Source organism: Peromyscus californicus, unplaced genomic scaffold, assembly GCF_007827085.1.
Source record: "Peromyscus californicus insignis strain IS unplaced genomic scaffold, ASM782708v3 Scaffold_2__1_contigs__length_46816999, whole genome shotgun sequence".
NCBI classification, from domain to species: domain Eukaryota; kingdom Metazoa; phylum Chordata; class Mammalia; order Rodentia; family Cricetidae; genus Peromyscus; species Peromyscus californicus.
In genome coordinates this window covers 46,655,762-46,680,337 of record NW_026294540.1, presented here as the reverse complement: position 1 = coordinate 46,680,337, position 24,576 = coordinate 46,655,762, and the positions used below count along the sequence as shown (strand labels likewise).

General features: G+C 40.2%; 1 protein-coding gene across 1 annotated transcript in view; it reads left to right on the top strand.

The window, feature by feature from the left end:
- Nucleotides 1–24,576, top strand: part of LOC128120553 (zinc finger protein 431-like) — a 54,156-nt gene that overhangs the window by 14,402 nt on the left and 15,178 nt on the right. The window lies entirely within an intron of this gene.

Genomic DNA, 24,576 nt, shown 5'->3' with positions numbered 1-24,576 from the left:
CACAAGACAGTGACAAAGCAAGAGAGAGAGAGCTAGGAAGCAATGTTTCCTCATGTTCTGTCTTCATTTATTAGCTTGAGTTTCTGTCTTAAGCTCCCACAAGGATGGACTGTGACCAAGGGTATCAACCAAAGAAACCTATTCATTACCTGAGTTGCTTTTGGCAAGAGAATTTAATCACAGCAACAGAGAAGAAAGTTGGAACAAAAACTGGTACCTCAAATGTGATTTTCTTGCTGCAAAGGACTTGAAATTCTTAGGCCTGCCCTGACTATCCCAAATGGAATTGTTTTGTTGTTTTGCTATCTAGCTCAGGGAGGCCACTGATTTGTGGCAGCTCTCCTTCCAGGTTCAGAGTACTGGGGTTATATGTCATGTACTCCTATCGATTGTAAAAAGTTAGTGTTAGATCAGAAGAGCTTGTTTTACTGCTTCTTGTAGACTTAGAATAGAGAGTGGTTCAGCCAATGAAAGCTGTATAACAGAGGCTGCAGAGACTGAGGACATTTGGTCACATCCTATGTGACATTCACACAATTGGAGGGGGATTTCAAAACAAAAACTCAACAAATGTGGAGTACTGGTAATCAAATTTGGCTGCTTGTCAGGAATGCAAAAAGAGCTTATTCTAGCTTACTCAATGCCATGAGTTACTCTGAATCATAGCAGTGTAACTAGAGTTTTTCTGCCTGGACCACAGTCAGGACAAATCTCTCTCACCTGCCAGTCCCACAGCCGCTCAGACCTGACCGAGTAAACACAGAGACTTATATTGGTTACAAACTGTATGGCCGTGGCAGGCTTCTTGCTAACTGTTCTTACAGCCTAAATTAATCCATTTCCATTAATCTATACCTTGCCACATGGCTCGTGGCTTACTGGCATCTTTACATGCTGTTTGTCATGGTGGCGGCTAGCAGTGTCTCCCTGACTCAGCCTTCCACTTCCCAGCTTTATTCTCCTCCTTGTCCCGCCTATACTTCCTGCCTGGCCACTGGCCAATCAGTGATTTATTTATTGACCAATCAGCAACACACTTGACATACAGACCATCCCACAGCACTTCCCCTTTTCTTTCATTCTTTTTTTTTTTCAAAAAGGAAGATTTTAACCTTAACAAAGTAAAATTACATATAATTTGGGAATTTGGGCGTAGCTTCTCTTACTACTTCCTGCTGGAGGGGGGCGCTGTATCTTATGGGGTCACAAAGAAAATTTTAGGATTATGGAGTAGTCCGTGAGGGTGTATTGTCTGAGCCAGTTGCCTTGAAATGGTTCTGGATGTTGGATCATCTGGGCCTTGGTGTCATTGGAGACCTTTCAGGGGGTCTTGGCTGGTCAAACCTGATGTATCTTAATCTGGATCAAATCCATAGCCTCTGGCTTTCTGTGGGAACAAAAGAGACTCTTTTCTAAAGCAACACATCCTTATATCCAAATTTTGAAGTCAAGGTACCTTTAAAATATACATTTTGGCATAACTCAACAGCTTTTACAATCAAATGTTTTTCTGCAGTTAAAAATCCCAAAGACAACACAATCCAGATTCTCTGTGTAATATTCATCTTTACATGGCTTTTTTTTTATATTAATTTTACTGTCTCTTTAAAGACTTTATTTTTTAAAACTATGTATTTGTTTCTATAACTGTATATATCACTTTTTGTCTCTTTCAAGCCTATGTATATTTTACACACATTTTAAACTATTACATTTGAATCTGTCTTATTGTGAATCTATTGCTTTAAACTGCAGCAGCTGTGGCTGCTGGCTCCACCCACCTCAGCTTCCCAACATGGCGGTGGTACGTTTTCCACCAGCTCTGGGAGCTATAGTGGGTCTATGCTTTTATCCAAGCAGCGTGTAGCCCAGAAACCTCTTTTTTTGTTTTGTACTAGCAAAGGCTAAATCCACCATGCAGCTTAATGTGCCACTTGCAGAGGCCTCATTCCCGCCATACTGCAGGTCAAGCGTGCAGGAACCCACCAGTAGCTCAAACCGGCAGCTGCTGCTCATTTGAGAGAGACAATTAGGAAGCTGCTTTTTAGCTCCATTTTAGAATCTTTTCTCAGGTTTTAGGTGGAAACTCTTGCCAACGCGTTGGATGCCATTTGTAGCTAGAGTTTTCCTGCTTGCCCACAGTCACTACAAATCTCTCTCACCTGCCAGTCCCACAGCCGCTCAGACCCGACCAAGTAAACACAGAGACTTATATTGGTTACAAACTGTATGGCCGTGGCAGGCTTCTTGCTAACTGTTCTTACAACTTAAATTAATCCATTTCCATTAATCTATACTTTGCCACATGGCTCGTGGCTTACTGGCATCTTTACATGTTGTTTGTCATGGTGGCGGCTAGCAGTGTCTCTCTGACTCAGCCTTCCACTTCCCAGCTTTATTCTCCTCCTTGTCCCGCCTATACTTCCTGCCTGGCCACTGGCCAATCAGTGATTTATTTATTGACCAATCAGCAACACACTTGACATACAGACCATCCCACAGCATAGCAGTTAGGAGATGTTGCCTAGAAAATGGAATTTTAAATAAAAATGATTTAATGTTGGTATTTGTAATTTGTAGCTCTAGAGAGTTTCACCGAAGGAGGAATTCTTCACACTAGAGGGGTTATTTGTTAGTACATGTGTTCTGTATTTTTTAAAGTTCAAGGACATCACCTGCCTATGCTAATCGATGGTATTATAATTTGTATGTGTCTTAAATTGCCAACTATGTCCTGTGGCAAAGGCATTTAGCTAATGCTTAGCACTAGAGAAGTTTAAAACCAGTGTTAGCAACTTCATAGACTGGTGTATATAGTGAATTGGGTAATTATAGCCACTATTTTTTTTAGATAAAATTAATTTAAGCACTAAAGTCTCTCCTCTCATGAAGTTGACCTAAGATGTTTCAATAGTAAACCTGATTTACTTCTTCTATGTTTGAAAAAATAATCACCCACAACAGTATATTTGCACTGACTTTAGGTGTCAGCAGTTACTTTATTAAGCTTATTTATATGTATTTGTAAGATCTTGAGGTGACTCCTCAGGTCAAAGCACTTTGTTGCTCAAGTACAATAAGATTGTTCCTGAGAACCCATGGTAGAGAGAACTAAGTTCTGAAAATTGTCCATTGGCAACTACATATGAAGCCTAGCATGTATGTATGCTTGTGCATCAAACAGACACCCACATTACACACCTCTCTCTCTCTCTTTTTCACACACAAATATACACACAACATACTCATAACACACCACATACACTCATACATATACACACTACTCAAACACACAGACACAATAAAACCAGTACACATATACATACAAATACATGCAAAAACATAAAGACACAAACACACTCACAAAAACAAATAGACACACATCACCTAAACCATACACATTACACACAAATATACAAACAAACACACACACACACACACACACACACACACACACACACACACACACAAAAGAAACTTTCAAGAATAGTATTAGTATTTAAAGAACACAGGATATGTGTTGAATAAATTTATACAAGACTGCATTTTTTTCTTCAAATTTTATTCTCTATTGTATGACATAACAGGATATTTGGAAAAGTTCTGACTTCATAGAACAAGTCTTTCCTGATAGCCATAAAATATATTTTGGCAAAGTATGATACTTGGAATACTTTGGCTCCTCTGAGGAGAGAATGCATAAAATATATTTTGCATTTAATATTAATGGTTTAGAAGACTCATTTTGAATCTTTTTTTTAAAAATTCTTTTTTTAAGGTTTTATTATTTATTTATGTATATGAGTGCTTTATCTGCATGTACAACTTTATACCAGAAGAGGGCATCAGATCCCACTAGAGATGGTTGTGAGCCACCATGTGGTTGCTGGGAGTTGAACTCAAGACCTCCTGAAGAGTAGGCAGTGCTCTTAACCACTAAGCCATCTCTCCAGGCCTCATTTTGAGTCTTTATCAGTACCATAAAAGGCTGTACTGTGGGAGGCACTGACATTTTAAAGACTCTTTAGGCTTAAGTAATAAAGGACTTTAATTTTTTTTTTTTTTTTTTTTTTTGGTTTTTCGAGACAGGGTTTCTCTGTGTAGCTTTGTGCCTTTTCCTGGAACTCACTTGGTAGCCCAGGCTGGCCTCAAACTCACAGAGATCTGCCTGGCTCTGCCTCCCGAGTGCTGGGATTAAAGGCGTGTGCCACCACCGCCCGGCTAGGACTTTAATATTTTGATGTAACAAAAATAGACCTTGTTTTGCTTTTTTTTTTTTTTTTTTGACACATTCTTACTGGAACTTAACATGTAAATGTAATGCCCAAGTGTGAGCACCCCCCCCAACAAGACTGCCCAGGAGCCAACTTCTGATGTAAGAACAAAAGGTTTCCTTTATTCTGGCCTAGTCAGGGACCTCCCCCAACACCACTTTACAGTAGGTGAAAAGAGGGAAGGTCCCGAGCACTCACTTTAAGGGGTTTATATAGGAAAGGTTCACATACAGAATGTTACGTATTTCAGGATTGGGCAAAGGAGGCTAGGGGTAAGGTAAGCATAAGTTTAATAATGGCTAACAGGATTCAGGGTATCTACAGAGACATAAATATTTACTCCCTATGTCCTGCTTTTGTGGACACATGCAGATTAATTGTTGCAGTCCTACTCACTCTTGAGTTCAGCTTCTGGTCAATTGAGCTGAATACTCAATACTCCTCATACCTTGTTTTGCCAAGTCCAGGATATATAGATTTATTGTCCCAGCCTTATCTTTCCCATAGGTTCAACTTCTGGTCAGTTCAAAAACCACTGGTCAGCAAATACCTCTAGAGGAAGAGGGGGAAGGGAAAGGAACACCTCTCAAGATGGCTACTAATTTCTCCCTTTCTTAGACCAGTCTGACCTTGAATCACAGACAGATAGATCCTCCTGCCTCTGATTCCCAAGTGCTAGGGATGAAAACTACACCAGCATGCCTACCTTTGTTTTAGGTTCTTTGAAATAGTCTCAATATGTATTGTTGGTGGACCTGGTATTGCTGAGTAGAGCAGGCTGGCTTCAAGCTCAGAGATCTGCTTGTCTCTGACTCCAGAGCCTGGGGATTAAAGTACATGCTGCCACATCTGGTTGAGATCTTTTTTATATGACCACTAAATGTCAATGTTGGTTGTACTTTGAGAAAGTAGAATAACACATGTGGGCTAAAAATTTTGAGCCAGACTTACTTATTTCATGACCTGGTCTTTAGTAGGCTAAGGTGGCTTTTAATTCCATATTCACCTGAGGATGATCATGTCTTGATGCTCTTACCCCCACATAAGTAACTCTCCAGCTTATGATTTAAACATATAAACTGTGAAAATGTTGCTCCCTTTTTCATACTGCATAGGTTTTGGTCCAGAGTTGAAGTATAATCTTGTTTTTCATGCAGATCTGTGTGATTTCTGTTTTTCGTTTTTTGTTTTTTGTTTTCCTTTTTGGCCCATGTATACACAAATTAGTTCTAAATCATTATTACTCAAATTTCCTTTTAAAAAGCTTATTTTCTTTTAAAATTAGGATTTTTTTGCATATCTTACATTCTCCATTATTCTAAGTAATTTTCATCTTGGAATGAAACCCAGGCAGGGTTCATGCTAGGCAGTTAGTTGCTCTACTATTCAGCTGCTCCTTTCCTTAGACAGTTGTTTGATATTTGAAAATGGTATGTAAATAGACCAAGCCCTTTGCTTAATAAATCTTTTATATTAGTTTTTATTTCATCTGTGGGTTTTCTCACAGTAGGATAATTGTGCTGATAGATGACTTAATTTTTAAGGCATCTTTTGTTTCATGTATTCAATCTTTGAACAAAGACTCATTCTTTTCTTGTGGATAGTATTGAGACTAGGTGTAAGAAAGTATTTTTCTTTTTATTACAAAGCCTAAAAACATTTTAGCTAAACTACATTTGCCCTGTTTTTAAATTTTTAATTAGTGAATTACTCAATATGTCTGAGATAGTTTTCCTAGGTAGCTTTCCTGGAGTTCATCTACGTAGACCAGGTTGGTCTCACACTTGGGGTAATCCTACTACCTTTCAAGAGCTGGGATTACAGGCGTGTGCCCAGTAAAGTATCATTTATCTTCCAGTTATTTTCTACCCTAATATATGTCTAAATTAATGATTGTGCATTGCAGCAAATATGAAATCTGCTAACAAATGTTGCTCTTACTTACAGATAGACAATCGTTGGTCTGGACGTTCCCTGTTCTTTAGTTGGAAGTTAGGATTTTCTATTTTAGATTACTTAAATTCAGGATACATTTTCAGACCTATGGAAGTATGGAGATATTATGTGTGTTTCAGTGAAGCTATTATTACTTTTCTCTAGCAGTAACAATGTACCAGGAAGGTCCAAACAAATATAAATTAAGGAATAAGTTTTCCTGCAGTTCCAGAATATGTTTTTCTAGGCCACTGACAACAGGTTGTGCCCTCACAGAACTATTGTTGATATTATGAATTGTCGCTGTTTCTATAGATTGTGGTTTTGGTCTGTTGGAAAGAGTTGTGGTAATTGCAGTCAGAATGACAAAGGATGGGCAAACACCTGACAACATATCTGGAGAGGAAGTGGCAGAGAAGAGTACTGTGGGCCAGAGGGTAGATCTGTGGAGTTAGTGTAACAAAGGTTGTATTTTCTTATGCTGAAGGTTATCACACAAGGTTCACACTCCCGATTCCTAACTAAGGTCACAAACTGTGTCAGCTGAAGACTAGGTGCAGCCTCAACAGAAATTTGTTTCTAGGGTCAGGATCCTGGGGGAAACTTTCCAGATGCAGGGTAGAGCAAGATAGTGTCTCTTCATACATACAGAGCAGTGCATTGCTCTTGATTTCTGTTTATATACTGTCCAGTGGGTGTCATGGGGTTCTAGAACTGTCTGCTTGAGTGAGTGATGTCACTGGCTTCAGCTTATCAGGTGCAGCCTTGGGTGTAGTGGGGTTATTGACTAAGCTGTGTTTTCAGGTATAAAAGACATTTTTTTGCTATGCTCATTACAATCAGGCTTCTGATTTACTTACACATTTTACCATGAATAACAAATAATATACCAAGAAGCCTTGGAATTAATAATGATATGGCTTTTTATTAGGCACCTGAAAAATGGGGAAAATAAAAGTTTAATCTGTGCAAGTTATTGGAAGCAATGTTTTTAAAACAGGCATCTCAAAAAATATACCTGATATTAATAAAGTGCCTCACTAGCCTCTGTGTCCAATTTGACGACAAGGAGCAACCTTGCCATTATTTCCACATTGGGCTAAATGGAAGCTGAATCCTTCCTGTAATCTGTCATGGGGCCTTGGTGGGCCCACCCAAAATTTCACAGTCTAATAAATTATGGTGTAGAAACAAACTTATACTTTTGGACACCTAGTCCTGCCTCTGCTGCCAAATACTGGGAAGACAGTCCTGCATCTTGTTCCAGGCAGGGCTTTGACTGGCAATGAGAAGAAAAAATAGACAAGTTAATGGGTGTCCTCCAACCTCTCTGGCTTTTATTGGGGACATACAAAAGGAGAGGGTCCTTTTCAAAAAATTCAGTTCATTGAACAGCTTTGAATGTGGTGTAGTTTGACAGTGCAGAAATGGAGAGGCAGAAAGGAGCATGAAAGAGGCTTTATGGCTGGTCCTTGAGTTGTCAGTGAGAAGGAAAATTAGACCAGTAGTCAGTGAAAAGGAAAATTAGACCAGTGACTGAGTGTCCTCCACTATCTCTGGCCTTTACTGGGCACTTACAGATGAAGAGGGACCTGTGCAAGAACTGAGTTCCCTGACAACACTGAAGCAGGTGTGGTGACAGTGCAGATAGAGAGGGGCAGCCAGAGGCTGAGGGCGTTCCCGATGTGACAGCAGTGGAGATTAGCAATGGGGAGTCAGGTCATCAATTTTAGGTGATCATGATTGCCCTGACTGGTCATGTGTTGGGATCCACAGACCAGGTCAATAAAGAATCTGGATAAAGGATTGACCTTATCATGAAATCAAATTACTGCCCTTACACTAGTTCAACCAAAATTGAAGATCTGGGTAAAATGTTGTGGCCCTGACTAACAGGACTGTGATTTTTCTGGTTTCAGATGTCCAGCCTGAGAGGAAAGGTGTGAGTAATCCTTGGTGTGCTATCATACAAATCCCTAGTCTCTGGAGCACATGGCCATGAAGCCTGTTTCAACTTTTCAAAATAATTCTTTGAGATTATAACTACATCATGTCTACAGTCTCTTTCCTGCCTGCAAGCCCTTTCTTGATCCCTCATTGTTTTCTAATCCATGGCCTCTTTTTGCTTTAACAACAGTTACTGTTTGAATGTGACCTATGTTTAACTACAGGACTTCCCAGCTGTGAGGCCACAGGTTGGTTGCACTGGACATTGAGTGTGTAATGAGGTGTTCACCCAAAGACCCTGTTCCTTGGGAGAGGAACAGAAAGTGCTCTGGGAGACTAGAACAATTTCTCCTAAAATGTAAATCCCCCCATTAGGGTCTTGTCTTCCCCTAGGGTGGAAGGGCAGAGCTGGGAAGGCTGTGCTGTCCGGGTCAGTTGATCACCCAGTAGGGGAGCTGCTAATGTCCCGAGGCCCAGCTGGGTGAGTTTAGTTAACATGGAGTTCTGGGAAGGCTTAGCAATCAGGAGTAGCTGTGGGAGGGAGGTTGCAAGTTCTTTCCAGGATTCTCCTCTGGTTCTGATGTAGGGAGCTGTGAAGGAGACTGCAAGCCATGTCATGGGGGAGTGTGTGGGCCACTGACCCCAAAACTGCAGGAGCACTTCTGAGCTGTCAGAGCTGCTGTGACTGGGATGTACCATGAACCAGACTGTGGTTCTCTTGGTTCATTTGGTGACCTAGGCAGTGACTCTCCTCTTCCGAGCCTCCCCAGATGTGGATTCCCTGGGGAGGAGGGACTCTGTCACCCTGGCTATGGAAGTGCATTATGTTTGTACTATATGTGTTCAGTGTGCACACAGGCATTTATTTAGCTGTTTTTATTTTCTCACTGATTCAGACTTACATCTAATCATAGGAAACAAATTGATGTCTCCTAGCAAATATTCTTTTCTTCATCATAATAGAATGAGATCTTTTTAGTAGTCAAAACTATTTTCTACAAAGTTAAAATATCAGAAGGCTTCAAGTGAATCTCTCTAATTTTGTGGAACAGCTCTCCTCACCCAACCCATTTTCTGTTATTAGCAATGGAGAGAACTGGGGTGCATAGGATGAGCGATGGCCAGAGATTTCTTTTTTTTTTCTTTCTTTTTTTTTTTTCCGGAGCTGAGGACCAAACCCAGGGCCTTATGCTTGCTAGGCAAGAGCTCTACCACTGAGCTAAATCCTGAACCCTGGCCAGAGATTTCTTAGAGTTTGATTTAGATTATAATCTTGTAGTTCTTGTTAAAGGACCATGATATGTATTTGTAGGTATGTCTTTGTGTCTTGTTTTTTCCAGTGGTTCCATCAATGTTGTTAGTTTTATTGCCATCTAATTAAATTGTTGTTTCTCTAGAAAATGATGGACCTTCACTAATTTTTGTATCCAGGAAAATTTCTGTATTATGTTATGAGTTCTTTGAGTTATTATTATTATTATTAATTATTATTATTATTATTTTGGTATGTGAACTTTCTGTGGAGAGACAGTTTTAATTTTTTTGATATTAGAGGCTTGCCTATCCTATTTCTAGCCATGTCTATGTTTCCTCATTGTTGCTGTTTTCATACTTGTTTTTTTTCTGATTAAATGATTGATATGGTTAAAACATTGGTTTTGGGTTTCAAAATCCTTCTGAGATATTATTGTCTTCTTGTCTTGATTAGGTTCAGCTGTCAATATGATGTGGCCTAGTTTCATTTGAGGGAACATTAATTGAGAGTATGTCCAGAACAGAATTGCTGGTTACTATGTCTGTGAGAGATAGTGCTGTGGGATGTTCTGTATGTCAAATGTGTTGCTGATTAGTCAATAATTAAAACACTGATTGGCCATTGGCTAGGCAGGAAGTGTAGGCGGGGCAAGGAGGAGAATAAAGCTGGGAAGTGGAAGGCTGAGTCAGAGAGACACTGCCAGCCGCCAAGATGACAAACAGCATGTGAAGATGCCGGTAAGCCACGAGCCATGTGGCAAGGTATAGATTAATGGAGATGGATTAATTTAAGCTGAAAGAACAGTTAGCAAGAAGCCTGCCATGGCCATACAGTTTGAAACCAATACAAGTCTCTGTGTTTACTTGGTCGGGTCTGACGGCTGTGGGACTGGCAGGTGAGAGAGATTTGCCCTGACTGTGGGCCAGGCAGGAAAACTCTACATACAAATGGCGCCCAACGTGGGGCAAGAGTTTCCACCTAAAAACCTGAGAAAAGATTCTAAAACGGAGCTAAAAACAGTTCCTAATTGTCTCTCTCAAATGAGCGGCAGCTGCTGGTTTGAGCTACTGGTGGGTTCCTAGCGTGCGTGCTCGACCTGCCTATGGCGGGAATGAGGCCTTTGCAAGTGGCACTTTGAGCTGCATAGTGGATTTAGCCTTTGCTGGTGCAGAGCAAAAGGGGAGGTTTCTGGGCTACACGCTGCTTGGCTAAAAGCATAGACCCCCGATAGCTCCCAGAGCTGGCGGTAAACCATGGCCATGTTGGGAAGCTGAGGTGGGTGGATCCAGCAGCCACAGCTGCTGCAGTTTAAGGCAATAGATTCACAATAAGACAGATTCAGATGTAATAGTTTACAATGTGTGTAAAAGATACGTAGGCTTGAAAGAGACAAAAAAGATGATATATAGAGTTATAGAAATAAATACATAGTTTTAAAAAATAAAGTCTTTAAAGAGACAGTAAAGGTAGTATAAAAAATAAGCCACGTAAAAATGGATATTACACAGAGAATCTGCATTGTGTTGTCTTTGGGACTTTTAACTGCAGAAAAATATTTGATTGTAAAAGCTGTTGAGTTATGCCAAAATGTATATTTTAAAGGTACCTTGACTTCAAAATTTGGATGTAAGGATATGTTGCTTTGGAAAGGAGACTCTGCTTTTGTTCCCACAGAAAGCCAGAGGCTATGGATTTGTTCCAGATTAAGACACATCAGGTTTGACCAGCCAAGACCCCCTGAAAGGTCTCCGATGACACCATGGCCCAGATGATCCAACATCCAGAACGATTTGAAGGCAACTGGCTCAGACAATACCCCCTCATGGACTATTCCATAATTCTAAAATTTTCTTTGTATCCCCATAAGATACAGCGCCCCCCTCCAGCCGGAAGTAGTAAGAGAAGCTACGCCCAAATTCCCAAATTATATGTAATTTTACTTTGTTAAGGTTAAAACCTTCCTTTTTTTTTAAAAAAAAAAAAGGGGGGAAGTGCTGTGGGATGTTCTGTATGTCAAATGTGTTGCTGATTAGTCAATAATTAAAACACTGATTGGCCATTGGCTAGGCAGGAAGTGTAGGCGGGGCAAGGAGGAGAATAAAGCTGGGAAGTGGAAGGCTGAGTCAGAGAGACACTGCCAGCCGCCAAGATGACAAACAGCATGTGAAGATGCCGGTAAGCCACGAGCCATGTGGCAAGGTATAGATTAATGGAGATGGATTAATTTAAGCTGAAAGAACAGTTAGCAAGAAGCCTGCCATGGCCATACAGTTTGAAACCAATACAAGTCTCTGTGTTTACTTGGTCGGGTCTGACGGCTGTGGGACTGGCAGGTGAGAGAGATTTGCCCTGACTGTGGGCCAGGCAGGAAAACTCTACATACAAGATTGTGTTGATTAATGGTTAATATCAGAAGGCCCTTCCACTGAGCATGGCAATATACATAATAAGTGGGCCTGGGCTGGATAAGAGAGCTAGCTGAGCACAAGACAATGACCAAGCGTGAGAGAAAGCTGGTAGAAAAGTTTCCCCATGGATTTTGCCTTCAGTTGCTAGCTTCAGTTTCTATCCTAAGCTCCCACAATAATGGGTTGTGATCTGGCAATTTCAGCCAAATAAAACTGTTCATTACATAAGATGCTTTTCATTGAAAAAATTAATAACAGCAAGTAAGAAACAAGTTAGAATAAAACATGGAACACAGAAAGTAATTTTGTTGCTGCATAGGGCCTAGGACTGATGACTTTTGGAGGAATGTTGAAGATATCAGGACATTAGATGGCAAAAGCCATAGAAAGCTGTAAACAGAGATGAATTGGCTATTCTTGTAGGACTGAGAAGATGGGAATCTTGAGAGCAACTCAGACAGTGAAGATTGAGGTCATAGGATTTCAGTGGGAAATAGACTCCATGAAAAACTTAGCCAGAAGTCATCTGTATAATATTTTGGCCTCAAATTGCTCTTATTTTCTCCATTCCTAGATAAACGGAGTAAACCAGAATTATAAAGTAATGGGTTGATTTCTTCAACAACATACAAATTTTGTTGGATGGTTAGTATGGTGACTCATTAAGGTCTCTAGTGAAAAAGAAACAAACAAACAAAAAAAGAAATGAAAAATTTGTGTTTTGTAGAGAAAAACATTAGGTAGTTTCAGATAGCAGTCCAGTAGTGGAACAGAAACTTTTAAGGAGATTGTAACCATTAAAATGAAGGCACTTGCTCTACAGTAGAAGCCTATAAAGGCATCCGAAGGGTAAGACTCCATTAAGGTAAACTTTCAATTTATGGAAGGAGTAAGCAAAACGACTGCTGTTCTCAGAAAGGAATCTCATTGTAGAACCTGCTGCAATTCTGGTTAAAGTATGGTCAGGTCCATTACAACTTAGAATCCAAATTTAGGGAGTTTTGGGAGATTACTCATGTTATACTGATTCTGGAAACAAGAAAGATGCAAAATGTAAAGGTCATGGGTTCTTCCTCTGCAGTTTCAGTTCAGCACTGTTCTTTGGCATGGGTCAGAAACCCAGTGTGGAGACTCTTGAGAGTCCATTACATGAAGTCATGAAGATGAAGACTGTGTTGTTTGAGACCATTTGATATTGAGCTACACAAGCTATGAGATATCTGCCATGGGCAGCTGGATACAGGGAGTGGAAGCAGCAAAGGAGGGACATGTATGAAAATTTGAAAGAATAGAGCTATTTAATGGCATCCAATGTGGTGGCAAGAGTTTCCACCTAAAAACTGAAAAAAGGATTCTAAAATGGAGCTAAAAACAGTTCCTAATTGTCTTTCTCAAATGAGCGGCAGCTGCGGGTTTGAGCAACTGGCGGGTTCCTATCCTGTGCGCTCGACCTGCAGTATGGCTGGAATGAGGCCTCTGCAAGTGGCACATTAAGCTGCATGGTGGATTTAGCCTTTGCTAGTACAAAACAAAAAAAGAGGTTTCTGGGCTACACGCTGCTTGGATAAAAGCATAGACCCACTATAGCTCCCAGAGCCGGTGGTAAAGTACCACGGCCATGTTGGGAAGCTGAGGTGGGCGGAGCCAGCAGCCACAGCTGCTGCAGTTTAAAGCAATAGATTCACAATAAGACAGATTCAGATGTAATAGTTTAAAATGTGTGTAAAATATACATAGGCTTGAAAGAGACAAAAAAGGTGATATATACAGTTATAGAAACAAATACATAGTTTTAAAAAATAAAGTCTTTAAAGAGACAGTAAAATTAATATAAAAAATAAGCCACATAAAGATGAATATTACACAGAGAATCTGGATTGTGCTGTCTTTGGGATTTTTAACTGCAGAAAAACATTTGATTATAAAAGCTGTTGAGTTATGCCAAAATGTATATTTTAAAGGTACCTTGACTTCAAAATTTGGATATAAGGATATGTTGCTTTGGAAAAGAGTCTCTGCTTTTGTTTCCACAGAAAGCAAGAGGCTATGGATTTGTTCCAGATTAAGATACATCAGGTTTGACCAGCCAAGACCCCCTGAAAGGTCTCCAATGACACCAAGGCCCAGATGATCCAACATCCAGAACCATTTCAAGGCAACTGGCTCAGACAATACACCCTTATGGACTATTCCATAATCCTAAAATTTTCTTTGTGTCCCCATAAGATACAGCGCCCCCCTCCAGCAGGAAGTAGTAAGAGAAGCTATGCCCAAATTCCCAAATTATATGTAATTTTACTTTGTTAAGGTTAAAATCTTCCTTTTTGAAAAAAAAAAAGAATGAAAGAAAAGGGGAAGTGCTGTGGGATGGTCTGTATGTCAAGTGTGTTGCTGATTGGTCAATAAATAAATCACTGATTGGCCAGTGACCAGGCAGGAAGTATAGGCGGGACAAGGAGGAGAATAAAGCTGGGAAGTGGAAGGCTGAGTCAGAGAGACACTGCCAGTCGCCACCATGACAAACAGCATGTAAAGATGCCAGTAAGCCATGAGCCATGTGGCAAAGTTTAGATTAATGGAAATGGATTAATTTAAGTTGTAAGAACAGTTAGCAAGAAGCCTGCCACGGCCATACAGTTTGTAACCAATATAAGTCTCTGTGTTTACTTGGTCGGGTCTGAGCGGCTGTGGGACTGACAGGTGAGAGAGATTTGTCCTGACTGTGGGCAAGCAGGAAAACTCTAGCTAAAATTTAAGCTTTTTGAAAATGAAACCCCATGTATCTGAGATAAAGCTGTAGGACTTGGTGTTTGCCCTGCTGAGTTTTTTTTTTTCTTGCCTAGGTCCAATTTTCCCTTCTTGTGTCCACATTCTTCTCTTTTTCTTTTTTAAAATTTATTATTTTTTCATACAATATATCCTCTCATACAGTAAATTTTCTCCTCCCTCTACTCCCCCAGGTTTCCTGCCATGATCCCCTCTCCACCCAATCCACTCCTCCTCTATTTCCCTTCAGAAAAGTGAAGATCTTCCAGTAATATCAACCAAACACAACATAACAACTTACAATAAGACTAGTCCCAGACCCTCATAATCAAGGCAGCATGATGCAATGCAGTAGGAGGAAAAGTGTACCAAGATCAGGAAAAGAGTCAGAGACACCTCAGCATATACTGTTAGGAGTCCTACAAAAACACCAAGCTACATAACCATAACATATATGCATAGGACCTGGCACAGAGCCGTGGAGGCTCTATGATTACTGCTTCAGGCTTTGTGAGCCACTATGATCCTTGTTTGGTTGATTTTGTGGGCTATGTTCTCCTTGTGTCCTTGACCCTTTTGGCTCCTACAATCCCTCCTCACATCTACAGCAGAATTCCCAGCGCTCCAGGTAGTGTTTTATGAGGGCCTCTGCATTTGCTCCAATGAGCTGCTGGAAGAAGTCCCTCTGATGACAATTGGTGTAGGCACCATTCTCTGATTGTAGTAGAATATACTTAGGAATCATTTCATAGACTTTTTTCTTTTTGGTCAATTGTATTTGGATCTACCCTCATTCTCAGAGTCATTCAACTTCCAGTTCCTGTTCATCCAGGCAGTGTTGGGCATGGGCTCCCTCTTGTGGCCGGGGCCTCAAGTTACATCAGCCATTGGTTGGCCATTACACAAGCTCTGAGCTGCTATTGCCCCAGCATATCTTGAAGACAGGACCAGTGTAGATCAAATATATTGTGGCTGGGTTGGTGTCCCAGTCCCATCACTGGGAGCCTTGTGTTGTTACAGAAGATGGCCAGTTCAGGTTCTCTACTCTTACTTACTTGGAGTCCTCACTGTGGTCACACTTATAGCTTCCAGGAAGTTTACACTATACTAGTTTTCCATATTGCCCCCTAAAATCTCCCCTATTCTAATCAGCTTTCCCTGTATACTCTCCCTCTGTTCTTCCCTTCCTCATCTGATGGTTCCTGGTCCTGCCCACCATCGAGCCACAAAATCTATTCTATTTACTCTTTCTAGGGAGATCTATGCATCCCTCCCTATGGCTGTCCTTGTTACTTTGCCTCTGTGGGTTTGTGGATTGTACTGTGATAGTCTATACTTAACAGCTAATATCCACTTATAATTGAGTACATATCATGTTTGTCTATGTGGTTCTCAGTTGCCTCACTCAGGAAAATAAAGAACTTAGGAAACTAGAGATGAACAAACCAAATAATCCAATAAAAATGGGGTACAGATCTCAACACAGAATTCTTAACAGAGAAATCTAAAATGGCTGAGAAACACTTAAAGAAATGTTCAACATCCTTAGTCATCAAGGATGTGCAAATAAAAACTATTTTGAGATTTATCTAACACCTGTATAATAGTGAAGATCAATAACACAAGAAACATCTCATGCTGGCATGGATATGGAGTAAGGGGAACACTCCTCCATTGCTTGTGGGAGTGCTAACTTGTACAGCTTTGAAATCAATATGGTTGTTCCTCAGAGAACTGGGATTTGAACTATCTCAAGACTCAGCTATACCACTCTTGGACATATACTCAAAAGATGCTCCTCCATCCTGCCACAAGAATACTTGCTCAACTATGTTCATAGCTGTTTTATTCATAATAGCCCAAAACTGTTATGTCTGTGAAAGATTGTTCCTGGTTTTGATTTTCATAATTTCACAAATTCCCTTGAGATATTGTTAGTTATCCTAGCTTGGATATCTGTATTTATTCACGGATACATTTGAACTCATGATCCTTTTGTGTCAGCCTCCTGAGTAAATGTCCAAGAGTAGATGATGTACCCCCAGTGTGTACTGTTTTGTCAACACGTTTCAACAATGTTAGTGTTAAAATGCTTAATAGAAGAAAGTATAAGACACATTAAATACCCCATGTGTGTACCAAAACATCATTTTCATCTATTTGGCAGAAATATAATAATGTAGGATGACCAACAATAAATTGTATATTTTGCTGGAGACCTGCTTGGGAGGGGGCTCATGTTCCAAAGAAGATGTGTGGAGTCAGCAGGGGTGAGAGAGAAAGAGACTGACATGATATGAGGGAGAACTGAATGGCTACCAGCAGTGTTTAATTGAAAAAAGGCACCTTTTATGTTCTATAGATTCATGTATGATTAAACAGGAGAAAATAGGGCTTGTGAGCTGGTGTTTGGCTTGAAATTGTGGGTTAAGGAACCTACCCTTGACCTTGATAATAGGCACCAGACATATGTTAATGAAAGGACCACCAGTTCCTCCTTCCACAGATAAGGAGAATGAGTACTTTAGCAACTGGCAACTTTCCTCAAGCCCTTGAGGGAATAATGGAGACCCTTATCCAAATGCCTGACCTTGGGAAAAGGACTTCTGGGGAGCAGACACTATACTACAATTCCTTATTTTTACTATATGGGCCTCTTCCTCTCATAATGCTCCCCAAAGGGAAGGTCCTTGTGTCTTACTCTTTTCCCATTATACTATACCATTCTAACGTCTCTATATTCATTAAGTGAACTCTTGCCCTTAATTGCATTAGTCTCTGGATCTGAATAGTAGGCATTTTATCCTTGGGATGAGATGTGTCTAGAAAATCTCTAACTTTCCTGTTCTTGATGCAATTAGGAGGGCACAATGGAATTCCTGGTTCCATGGTGACAGGGATATTTTTTTCCAATAATTATTTTGTTTAGAGAGTTTACCATTGTACACAATTTTATTCTTTACAAAATTTTACACAAAATTTCCCAAGGGGAAAGACAGTAATAGTGAGAATCACTAAAAATAAAATTAAAAAGTTACTGGAAAGGTGTGATCAGTCTATAATATTGAAATGCTGGAAATTTGTCAGCATCAGTGTTTGCCATGTAATCCACATCAATACTTCACAATATAGCTTGTTGTGCTATGGATAAGTATATATTATTTGAAGTTCTATGCTTCTTCATGCCCCATTAATTTCCCATTTGCCACTTCATCTTGAAGTACTGCCTTCCAGGGGATTATCCAGAGATGCCAGATAATGTAATGGCAATGAGACTTATTAAAAACAAAAGAAAACAAACAAAAACATTCCTGGTGTGTGTGTGTGTGTGTGTGTGTGTGTGTGTGTGTGTGTGTGTAATGTGATTATGGGTTTTTAGGCCATGACAGATATCTGGAAACTGGAAGACAACTTTGTGGAGTCTACTTTTGCCCCTCTTCATATGGTGATCAAGGTCAGGTCCCAGCCTTGCACAGACATTTCTTAGCTGTCTCACTGGTCCACCAATTAAACTAGTTGAAAATTACATTAGTAAAATATTATCTGTAAGGATTCTGTATATGCGCAGCTTGGTGGTCTCATCTGGCACCTTATTATGTTATCAGCAGGCGACTGCATCTCAGCCTAAAAGCCGGCCATGCACCCCCACACTCTCTCTCTCCATGTTCTTTCTCTGCATCTCTCTGCTCTCAGTCTCTATCTTTCTCTGCATCTCTCTCTCTCTCTCTCCCCTATCCTTTCTTCTCTCTAATAAAGCCCATTCTAACTCTGGTAACCATGGCTCATGACTCTACTGCTCACGACTCTTCGACTTGTGACTCTTCCGCCAATGACCAAACCAGTGCCGTATACCCTTTCATTATCTTCTCTTCAGGTTGTAAATATAATGTCATCTAATGATAGAGCAAAACAATTTGAATAATAGATCCTATTTGCAAATGGAAATGATGTACTGCTATCTCTTGTTTTCTTTTTCCTTTTGTTTGGATTGTGTTAGTTGATTCTGCGGATTAAACACTTAATCTTAAACACTGAGAAAGTTCCTAACACTTTCTCAGAACCATAGTCTATTGTCATAGAATTGTTTTAGTGGGTAAAGTTGGTTGCTGCTAGGCCTAAAGATCTGAGTTAAATCTCTGGAAAACTCAAATTCCTCCTACAAATTTTTCACTTGTTTATACACTCAGGCTGTGGCATATGCACACGCCCACACTGGCACATGCATACATAATTTTTAAATACAAATAAGTGCCATTGAGGTCACTTGCAGCCAGATGACTCCCTGGGTTTCATCTTTAGAATTCACATAGGAGAAGTAGATAATAGACACCTTTAAGTTGTCCTCTCACTGCCACATATACATGATGGCACAGGTACATACACACAAACATAGTTCAAACATTTTTAAATGGATAAAATTGGCAAAGTAAATGACCCAGTTATTGAGAATATATGAAATGACCTGCCAGTTTACATTATTATTACAGAATTTCTAGAGGCATTACTGTTCATCAGAACATTGATGGTTTTTTAAAAATCTTATTTCATCCTTTAATTCTCTGTTTTAAAGATAGATCATTAAAAAAAACGTATCTCAGCTGGGATTAGAGGTGCATACCTGTAACACCAGCACTTGCAATACAGTGGCAGGCCAGTCTCTCTGAGTTTAAGGTTTGGGGTCAGATTGGTTCAAATAGTGAGTTCCAGGACAGCCTTGGCTATATAGAAGTATCCTATCTCAAAAATTCAAAAAAAAAATAAATAAAAAAATGGCATATCTCAAATTATGGAAGTTTTCCTATATAATCTGACTGGACAAAGACTGTTTTTAACAAGTTAGGTTTGTTATCTTTTGATATCTCTACTCATATCAAGAGAATTGTGTTAATAATTAAAATAAGAAGCAAAGTAGAGAGTTCATTCACAGAGGGATAGAAAGCCATTGAATCCTTTGACAATCATCTAGAGGAGACTTTCATCACCTTCAAGTGATAGGAGACAGAAGGAGTAATCTGGCAGCTTCACCTACATTTTAATGTCATATTTGGGAGCTGGAGAATAGTCATGCTCCTATTGGATACCCAAGTTTGGTTCCTAGCACCCACATCAGATGGCTCAGAACTACCTGTATTTCTAGGTCCAGGAGATATGATGCATTCTCTGGGCCTGCTAGGGTACCAGATCTACAAATGATAAAAAAAAAAACCCAGATATATATATGTGATTCCATATTTAAAAAAAATTTCTTCACATAGATGTTATTTTCAAAAGGAATGAAGTTTAATGTAGATTTATAAGTTTCACCAGTGTGCACATCAAGAGGTTGCCAAGTCCCAGTGGAGGTCATAAGAGAGAGTCTGTTCCCCAGTGCCTGCAGTTAGAGACAGTTGTGAGCTGTCTTCTTTGTGCTGGGAATCCAAGTCAGGCCCTGTGAATGAGCAGCCAGTGCTCTCAGGTGCTGTGGGATGTTCTGTATGGCAATTGTGTTGACGATTGGTTGGTAAATAAAACACTGATTGGCCAGTAGCCAGGCAGGAGGAAGTATAGGTGGGACAAGGAGAAGAACAAAGCTGGGAAGTGGAAGGCTGAGTCAGAAACACTGCCAGCCGCCACCAGGACAAGCAGCATGTGAAGATGCCGGTAAGCCACGGGCCACATGGCAAGGTTTATAGAAATGGATTAATTTAAGCTGTAAGAACAGTTAGCAAGAAGCCTGCCACAGCCATACAGTTTGTAAGCAATATAAGTCTCTGTGTTTACTTGATCAGGTCTGAGCGGCTGTGGGACTGGCAGGTGAGAGAGATTTGTCCTGACTGTGGGCCAGGCAGGAAAACTCTAGCTACACTCAGGTGTTGAACATGGCCATGAACATGTCATTAAAGCAGTAATGTGTGAATGGATGATTCTGATGTCATCTCTTTTTTTTTTTTTTTTTTTTTTTTTTTTTTGGTTTTTTGAGACAGGGTTTCTCTGTGTAGCTTTGTGCCTTTTCCTGGAACTCACTTGGTAGCCCAGGCTGGCCTCGAACTCACAGAGATCCACCTGGCTCTGCCTCCCGAGTGCTGGGATTAAAGGCGTGCACCACCACCGCCCGGCTCTGATGTCATCTTTATGTCAGCCCTGATCACTCAAAAGAAATACAAGATTGACAGCATTCAAAACTAACTTAGACATGGTTCTTAAAGAAATTTCCAAGCCCAATCTCCACAAAATGTGGGAAGAGTTAAAATAAATGATCAGGAGTGTAACTGACAATACAAGTCTTAAAAAGTTTTTGACTGATTGACCAAAGCCACAAGACTGAGTTTATCTCCAGTGTCATAAATGAGCAGCAATGCAAACCCACAAGGGCATACGTGGGGTGTACCCATGTTGGAGTTTATACCTCTTGAAAGGAGAGAAGAGGATCTCACAAGAATTAAGACTGACTTGTCTGAATGGGATCATATTCTGCTTCCTTGACGCCTGTAAAACTTTCAGGTGGGGCCCAGGATTGTGGTGACTCCAGATTACATCCAGGTTGTCAGGAGATCCACAAGTCATTCTAAGGCTAGGGCAATCAGGCATTTGCAAAGATCTGTAGAGTATGAAAGAATTGTTAGGGAGGGATTTTTGGTTGTGAAAACCCAGGATCACATGACCAGAAAGCAAGGCTTGGGGTGTACCTGAGGACAAGCAGTCACCTAATTGTGTTCTCTGTATCCTCTCAGCTGTGGTGGATCACTGCCCTGCAGGTCTCCCACTCTTTCCTGTTTTTTGACAACTACATGTAGCTGTCAGTGACAATTCCCTGTGGGCCCTCACTTTGTGGTCTCAACTTAGACCTTAAAGTTCCTCAGTCCCCACCCTGTCAATCCCTGTAACCTGCCTTCCTGGTAGGAATAAGAACATTCTAAAGAAACATTTAGATCTCTCCTTTTGGTAACAACTAGTGAAACAGTGGACCCTATGAAATTTCCCTGTGAGAAAAGACTGAGTATTCCAAATGAGAATGTCTCTGCTGAGGAAACATTCTTTATCTGACCGCCTTACAGGAGAGACAGGATCTGAGAATGTGCGAGGATAGAGATGTGAAAATTGAGTATATTCCTTCATTAGATTACTTAGTTTTGCATATATTTGCTTCCTGTCTAAACCTGTTAGGACCCCTAGGATGGATTATTTACTTTATATTTTCATCATTGTTCCAAATTAGTCAAACTGAATACATATCATGTTTTAAATTTTCATTAGTAATTTTGCTTTTTTTTGTTTTCTATTCATTTCTTTTTTCTTTTCTTATTTTAAAGAATATTATTATTATGACTCCCTATCTGGCCTGGAACACCCACTATAGACTAGGCTGTTTTAGGACATCAGAGAGATCTGTCTCCAGTGCCTCCAGAGTGACTGCACTATAGGTGGCATTTCACTCACTGGATAACTTGTTTCATTTAATTGGCTTACAGAGGATGAGTGGTTGAGCCTAGGTGGTAGGGTAGCCAGTGCACAGGATCTGGTTCTAACTCCAGTAACAGAAGAAGGCTCCCATCCAATGCAGCCTTCCTGCCTTAAAGTCCACTATCTTACAACTATGAGCAATATTATGTTTCCTTATCATTGAGTCTTTTATAACTCATCAAAGGACCTGGGAAGATTTCTGTCATTATTCAGCAGATGGTAAAAGCCAGGCTCACAGAGATAAATAGTCTTTGAATATAGTTGATTGTAACTCCTTATGTTACTCATCCTGCCAATCTAATGCCTCACTAAATGAAGTTGAAGCCGCCTAAGTCAGGCATGGTGGCACAGGCCTGTAAACATAGTATTTAGAAAGTAGATGTAGAAATTTAAGGATTTCAAAATCATCCAAGAGGAGAATGGTCAATGGGGTATGGTGAGAGGACCACAGAACCAAGGGAGACTGTGATTGGTTCAGGAAAGTGTTCATAGTCTTCACTCTAGCTCCAGAACTTTATGGCCATGGCACCAGCAATTGTTAGCTGAGGTATTTACCACCCCAAGTTTTCTCTTCTTGATAATATTTTCTATTCTTGATGATGTTCCCTGTCCAAGGCAGCCTAATTCACTTTGGGGTCAGATTCTTGTTGCTCTTTAAAGAGTGGAATTCTCCTGTAGGTAGGAGAATTAGCCTCAGGCAAGGATGAGCTCCCTAATTGCATATCCAATACAATATGTTCAGCCCTGACCATATACACACAACCAACACAAATGGACTTAGTAGGTTTCATTTATATATTTGTGCATATTTACACATGCTTAACATGGAAGAAATTGTAAGGGAAGAATTTGTGGAGGGATGGAGAGAGGACAAGTGTAAGTGAAGTTTTCTGTGGTCCTGCCCAGCCCTGCAGACTCTGCAGCGACTTATAAAAATAATCACTCAGAAACTTATATTAATTAAAACTGCTCAGCCATTAGCTCAGGCCTACCACTGAGTGGCTCTTACACTTAAACTCAGCCCATTTCTGTTAATCTGTATGTCACCACATATTCCGTGGCTTTACATGTGTGCCATTACATGCTGCTTCCTGGATGACAGGCTGACATCTTCTGACTCAGCCTTCCACGTCCCAGAATTCTCCTTGTTTGTTTATCCCACCTATACTTCCTGCCTCAATACTAGCCAATCAATGTTTTGTTTATCGACCAATTAGAGCAACACATTCACAGCATACAGCACCAGAGAACCTCTTAGATCAAAAAGGGCTTTCCTCTTACTAGGCGTTTCAAGCTGTGAAGCAGATTGACTAGCTATCAGTACTCTTCCCCTGCACTGTCAGGGAACTGGTGGTAGAGGAAAAAAGTGACAGTTTTAACTTTTAGTGACCTACAGACTTATAACTTGTTTTCTGATTTTACAAGATATCACTGTCAAAATATTGTCCTGAGTGTCAGAAGAGACTTTGGACACTTGAGCACTGTAAGGTCTGTTGTAGACTATGAGGATCTTTGAAGTGACTGAATAAATGTATTTTCTTCATAAATGACCATGAGCCTATAGGGACCTGGGTTAGAATGTAGTTGATTGATAAACCTCCCTGATAGGATGATGTATTTGAACATGTGTCTTTTCCTTGATGACTTTCTTTTGATTGTTTGTAGTAGGGGGAGCCTTTCTGGATGAAATTCCTCATTCAGGGTGTGATAGGAGTCTCTATAGCCTCAACCCATTTCCTGTTCTTTGTGTCTACTGTGTTGTATTTGAAACTAATCAGCCAGCTTCCTTCTTGTGCTGTCATGCGTTCACCACCATTATAGACTCTATCTCTAAATCACATAAGATACAGTAGAAGCAATTGCTTTTCAGTGTTAAAGCAGTTTGTTAGCCTGCTGTTTTAAATATTTTGCTTCTTTGATTTTGAAGACAAGGTTTGTCTGTGTAGCCTTGGCTGTCCTGAAAGTATACCTCTGTATACTAGGTTGGCTTTGAACTCAGAGATTCCCTTAACTCTGGTTCCCAAGTCCTGGGATTAATGGTGGGCCAACATTCCTAGCTTTTTTTTGTTTTTGTTTTTATATTATTGGGTGATGGGTTTGGAATATAGGTTTTTGACAATGTAGCATATGTCAAGCATATGCTGTTGTACTGAGCTTCACCCATATTTTGAATTTTAAAATTTGGCAGATTATCATTCTGTTTCCCAGGATAGCATGTATTCATGACATTAATAGTGCCTGAACCTTCTGAGGTACTGGATTGCAGGTGACCTTCTTCCTGCCTATTTTGTTTGTTTTGAAATTTTAAATGAATGTGAATATTTTACCTGTATTCATTGATGTACACCACATGGGTACCTGGTCCTCGCAGTGATCAAAAGCTGTTCTCAGATATCCTGAACTTGGAATAAAGAATAGTTGTGATCCCCATGTAAGTACTGGCAATTGAGCCTACCTAAATGCAAAGCCAACAAGAGCTCTTTACTACTCACCCATCTCTCCTGCCCTGTGTTGATCATTTATGATCAACATTTATATTGCTAATGCTTTC